Below are 5547 nucleotides of genomic sequence, written 5' to 3'. Positions count from 1 at the left end.
TTTTTTTTTTTTTTTTCCTTGCGTTATGCGGGCCTCTCACTGTTGTGGCCTCTCCCATTTGCGGAGCACAGGCTCCGGACGCGCAGGCTCAGTGGCCATGGCTCACGGGCCCAGCCGCTCCGCGGCATGTGGGATCTTCCCGAAACGGGGCACGAACCCGCGTCTCCTGCATCGGCAGGCGGACTCTCAAGCACTGCGCCACCAGGGAAGCCCCAAGATTATTTTGTTACACTAGCACACTGGGCTCATAACTCCAGAAGGCTGTCTACAGTAACCTCTAGATTCTCTTTGTCACACCTAACCAACCACGTTGAGATCATCACCTTACAAATATAATTTATATTATTTTTTTCTCTGTTTCATACTTGCCCACAATAGGATTACTTATTACTTTTTAGCCCATACACCCAGACTCCTGGTACTAATACTGCTATTGGTATTTCACACTGAAGAAGAATTTAGGAAATCTGCAAGCATGGATATGCAGGTCATTCTTAAGAATGTTCAGTATTATTGAACACAGCCACAGTTCTAACCCTGGAGAAACTGACAATTTGCACTTTTCCTTTCAGAGGGACTTTATGTCTCCTACCTTTGTTTTCCATCTCTAAGCCAGATCCCCATTCTTTAAAAAGAAATATTCCCCCAATGTGCCGGTTTGACTAAAGCTTTTCAACATCCTTGTATATAGATCTTTGTTAAACTCTTTTAAAGGTGAAATTTCACACGTTATGATCACTTATTATCCCTTTGTTTATATATAAAGGTAAGCCATATCAAAGAACTACCAGTTAAGCCAGTAATTCAGTTTTCCTCAGAAAAAAAATGTTACCATGTATATTGCAAATTCTTTTCAGTTCACCATAGGTTTATATAGTAACTATTATGTGTTGAGTAAACAATAGGGGGGAAATTGATGAATATCACTCTCTAAATTCTACCCATAACTGGCACAATTTTACCCCTCACTCAGCATGTAGGTGGATACCATCTATTAATCAGTGATTTTCCATAGTAAAATAAGAAAAAATCCAGTCAGTAAAAGCTGTCAACCAAAATCTTTCCCCAGACCTTTATTAGCATTAACAAGAATGAGACAAATTAAGACAAAATACATTCATAGTAATTTGTTTTATAAAGAAAACTTCAAAAAATATCTCCTGGGTCTCTCAAGAGGAGGAAGTCCTATACCTTCTATATTTCAATGTGTTCCTTTATAAAATGAGAACTGATATTCATTGAGAAGATCACTGAAAGATCTTCAGTTATCAGTAAAAGGTTCAATTATGTTCAGTATATTCTATTTACTCAGGCAGAAAAAAAACGATACTAATATATTTTTTAAAAGATTTCCAATTCTCTCCTACTTAAAACCCTTCGAAGATTCTCCAAGCACATATTGAATATAGTCCAAGCACCTAAGCAAAACATACAAATCACTTTATAATCCGACTCCAGGCTACCTCTCAGATTTATTCTCTGGCCACTCCTTCATTTGACACTTGAAATGGCTGCTCTTTAGATATAAATGATTCTGCTCTTTCAAGCCTCAGTGCTTTGGGGCTTGTGGGTCCCTTTGTGTAGAATAGCTTTCCCCTCCATGCTCACCTGGAGGATGCTTCCATCTGCCCAACCAAACCCAAAAGAAGCTTTACCTTTTTTGTGAAGCTTTCTCTGATTGCACCCCTTTCCCTGATTTAATTATTTTTCTACCATATATGTATATATATAAAATTCTGATTAGGATGATGCCTGACATAACTGAAGACTTTCAGTAAATGTATGTCAAATTGACTGAGCATGGATGAGACAGGTTAACCTACAATGTGAAAATCTAATTAACCAGAACACTATTCTAGGAATATTCTAATTACTTAATATTTTACTGTAAATCTATCTCATCAATTAGTCGAGATTACTGGTTCCCAGGCTTTTTTATTTCATGGACCAGTAAAATTTGCAAGGAATTTTTGGGAACTGATATAGGTTTAACAACTCTTTTATTTTGCGAAGCAAAGGTATAAATATAAATAAATCGCTATCTATTCTCCCCATTATTTTATAAAATAAGAATATTTTAAAACCAAAAATTGGGGGCTTCTCTGATGGCGTAGTGGTTGAGAGTCCGCCTGCCGATGCAGGGCACCCGGGTTCGTGCCCTGGTCCGGGAAGATCCCACATGCCGCGGAGCAGCTGGGCCCACGAGCCATGGCCGCTGAGCCTGTGCGTCCAGAGCCTGTGCTCTGCAATGGGAGAGGCCATAACAGTGAGAGGACCGCGTACCGCAAAAAAAAAAAAAATTGGGAAGGTTGTTTCATAAAACAAGAATATCTGAAAACCAAACATTGGTTGGGAGGGTTATAACTTCAGAATGAAAGTCCTCTGAATAAATCTGACATTATAAAGAACTTACACAGGGGACTTCCCTGGTGGCGCAGTGGATAAGACTCTGCACTCCCAATGCAGGGGGCCCAGGTTCGATCCCTGGTCAGGGAACTAGATCCCACATGCATGTCACAACTAACAGTTCCCATGCCACAACTAAGGAGCCCAAGTGCTGCAACTAAGACCCGATGAAACCAAATAAATAAATAAATAAATAAAAGAACTTGTACAAACCCCCAGTTGGGTCCAGAATACTCACTGCATTTCACAGTACTTGATCTGATGCTCTTTTTCATCTATTTTAAAAGATGGCTTAGAAATGAAAATATTCCTAAGATTTTTTTCCCTCCATAATGTTTATGGAGGGGAGGAGAAACTATGTGACTTTTTGTTAATTTTCACTCTACCCATGAGTAAATGTTAGAGCATCATCACTAATTGACTTGCTAGCCTCCTGCCAGGATATTTGTAGAGAAACTCTCATTGTTACTGGAGGCCCTTGCAAAATGCTTCCTGAATTCCTTTTTGCATCTACCATATCTTACAGAGTTTCCCTCCTTTCCTTTTGGGAAACTTACCACTCGTTAAGAACCATTGTTTAGTCCTTAGAAAGTTCCCCCTTGTTTGTCAACGAGTCAAACAATAAAAATTCAAGTGCTCTTTTAAAAATTTTTTTACCCATATAACGTATTTTCTAAGCTTCCAAAAATTTAGGTTAAGTGCCCAATAACCATCAATGAATATCATAGTGTCTATCCTGCATCACAGTTATTGTAATGCGCCTACTACAGCACATGGAGAAATGTTTGTGTTAGGGTAATTCAAATATATATATTTAAATATATTTATTTATTTATATATAAAAGTGCTTTTTTAAATCGTGCAACCCAATCAGATATAAATTCTTTATGATGGGATGGCTCATAATGGCTAAGCAACTTGTAGAAGAAACCTGATGCCATGGTAAAGGTCTAGAAATACCACCTTCTAAACTTGGTCAAATAATTGATTTGTTGTTTCATGGAATATATGATAATGTATATTAGATCATCTTCCATTAATAAAATATATTTATTTTGCATTCAAATTCTATACCTATTTTAGATCATTTAAGAGCTTCATAATTGTGACACTTTTATCAATAAGATTTTAACTTTATCCAAAATATTTTACTGCTGGTATGTTAGTATTGTCATTTTTCTTTCCTTTTATCATTACAAGGGGACTTCCATTCTAAATAGATTCACTGTGTGAAAATATGAATTTAATAAAAAAGAGATAAATCAAGGATTAAATACTGACTTTATAAGTGAATTACTCTGAGAGAATTTTTAGAATATTATTCAAATGAGATCTATTTCCACTCACAAAAAACTTCTCAGAAGTAAAAGGCATGATATAAAGAAAGACACCTAGGGAATTCCCTGGCGGTCCAGTGGTTAGGACTCCTTACTTTCACTGCCAGGGCCCAGGTTCCATCCCTGGTCAGGGAACTGAGATCCCAAAAGCTGCCTGGTGCTGCAAAAAAAAACACACCTATATTCACTACAATCCTCTTTGTCTACTCTAAAATATCTTTGTCTACTCTAAAATATTGTCTACTCACTAAAAATATCTTTAAATTCAGCAGCCAAGAGCATAAACAGTGGTTACTTTTCAGATTAGATTTTTAAATTAAATTATTTAAAGGAATGAACAGTTCATCTGTCCCTGTTGGGATGGTTATCCAGTACTATGGGGAAATTACTTCGAAACTATCTTAAAACCTTGTTAGATTTTAATGTGTATTTAAAAGTGTTGCTCTGGTAAGTATGAATTTGTAACTGGAAAGGGATATAGTCCATTTATAAGAAAACAGAAAACATCTTTTAATCCATTCCCTGTTTATGAGTTGAAGGAAAGTTGAAGGGAAAATGTAGGCACTCTATTTAAACTGGTTACCACCTATCAACTCATTATCTCATTTGGGAAAGGAATTCATGAATTATCTGAAAAACCGGGAAATCTAATTGGGGGGGAAAGATAGTTACACCATCATACCACTGGCAAAGGAGTTTACCATATGACTGACAGCCTTTGGGGGCTTCTGTCTGTTGATAGAAAAGCAGAAAAACAAAGGACAAAGGAAAGTCTCCTTAATTAATCCTTCCAACTAAGCAAAATAAATAGATCACTTGTTTCAGCAACAGAAGCAAACTGTTAACAATTGAGAAAAGCCACCTGCAGGTGCTTTTGAACACAAAGTGCCCCAGAGCCCAGAATTACTATTGTTTAAAAGGGTCAGCTAAATTTTTCCGTAAAGGGCCAGATAATAAATATTTTTGGCTTTGCAGCCCTATGGGCTCTGTCACAACTACTCAACTGTTGCTGTAGCGCAAAAGTGGCCATAGAGAATACATAAACGAGTATGCAGAGCTATGTTTCAATAAAACTTCATTTATGGACACTGAAATGTAATTTTATTTAATTTTCATGTGTCAAGATATATCATTCTTCTTTTTATTTTGTCCTAATCATTTAGAAGTATAAAAACCATTCTTGGCTTGCAAGCCATGTAAAAAGAGGTAGAGGAGGACTTCCCTGGTGGCACAGTGGTTAGGAATCCATCTACCAATGCAGGGAACACGGGTTCAAGCCCTGGTCTGGGAAGATCCCACATGCTGCAGAGCAACTAAGCCCATGTGCCACAGCTACTGAAGCCCACGTGCCTAAAGCCTGTGCTCTGCAACAAGAGAAGCCACCGCAATGAGACGCCCGCCCAGAGCAACGAACAGTAGCCCCTGCTCACTGCAACTACAGAAAGCCTGTGCGCAGCAACCAAGACCTAACGCAGCCAAAAATAAATAAATAAATTTATTTAAAAAAAAAAAGAGGTAGTGGGCCAGATCTGCTTATGGGCAATAGTGTTGACTGCTGGTCTAATATAACCCTAATTCATTAAAAAATATATTTTTTGGTTGAGTACCTAATAGGTGTTCAGTACTATGCTGGACCTGGGGACTATAATGGCTAACAAGATGGACAATGTCCCCGTCCTCATGGAGCTTATGATATAATAACCATACAAATATATAGTTAGAAACTGTAATTAGTGGCTATGAAGGAAGAGTACAGGGTGCTCTAAACTGTGACCTGTAATCTAGACTAGGAGGTCAGAGGAGG

The 5547-nt window shown here is 37.7% G+C and overlaps 1 non-coding gene across 1 annotated transcript; it reads left to right on the top strand.

The window, feature by feature from the left end:
- Positions 1-2423: 2423 nt before the first annotated feature.
- TRNAG-CCC (transfer RNA glycine (anticodon CCC)) lies at positions 2424-2496 on the top strand. The gene has a single exon. It is a non-coding gene; the product is annotated as a tRNA-Gly (tRNA).
- Positions 2497-5547: the final 3051 nt, after the last annotated feature.

This window comes from Lipotes vexillifer, unplaced genomic scaffold (genome assembly GCF_000442215.2).
Source record: "Lipotes vexillifer unplaced genomic scaffold, Lipotes_vexillifer_v1.1 scaffold42, whole genome shotgun sequence".
NCBI lineage: Eukaryota > Metazoa > Chordata > Mammalia > Artiodactyla > Lipotidae > Lipotes > Lipotes vexillifer.
Note: the sequence above shows the minus strand (reverse complement) of the source record. Positions and strands in the feature narration are given on the sequence as shown.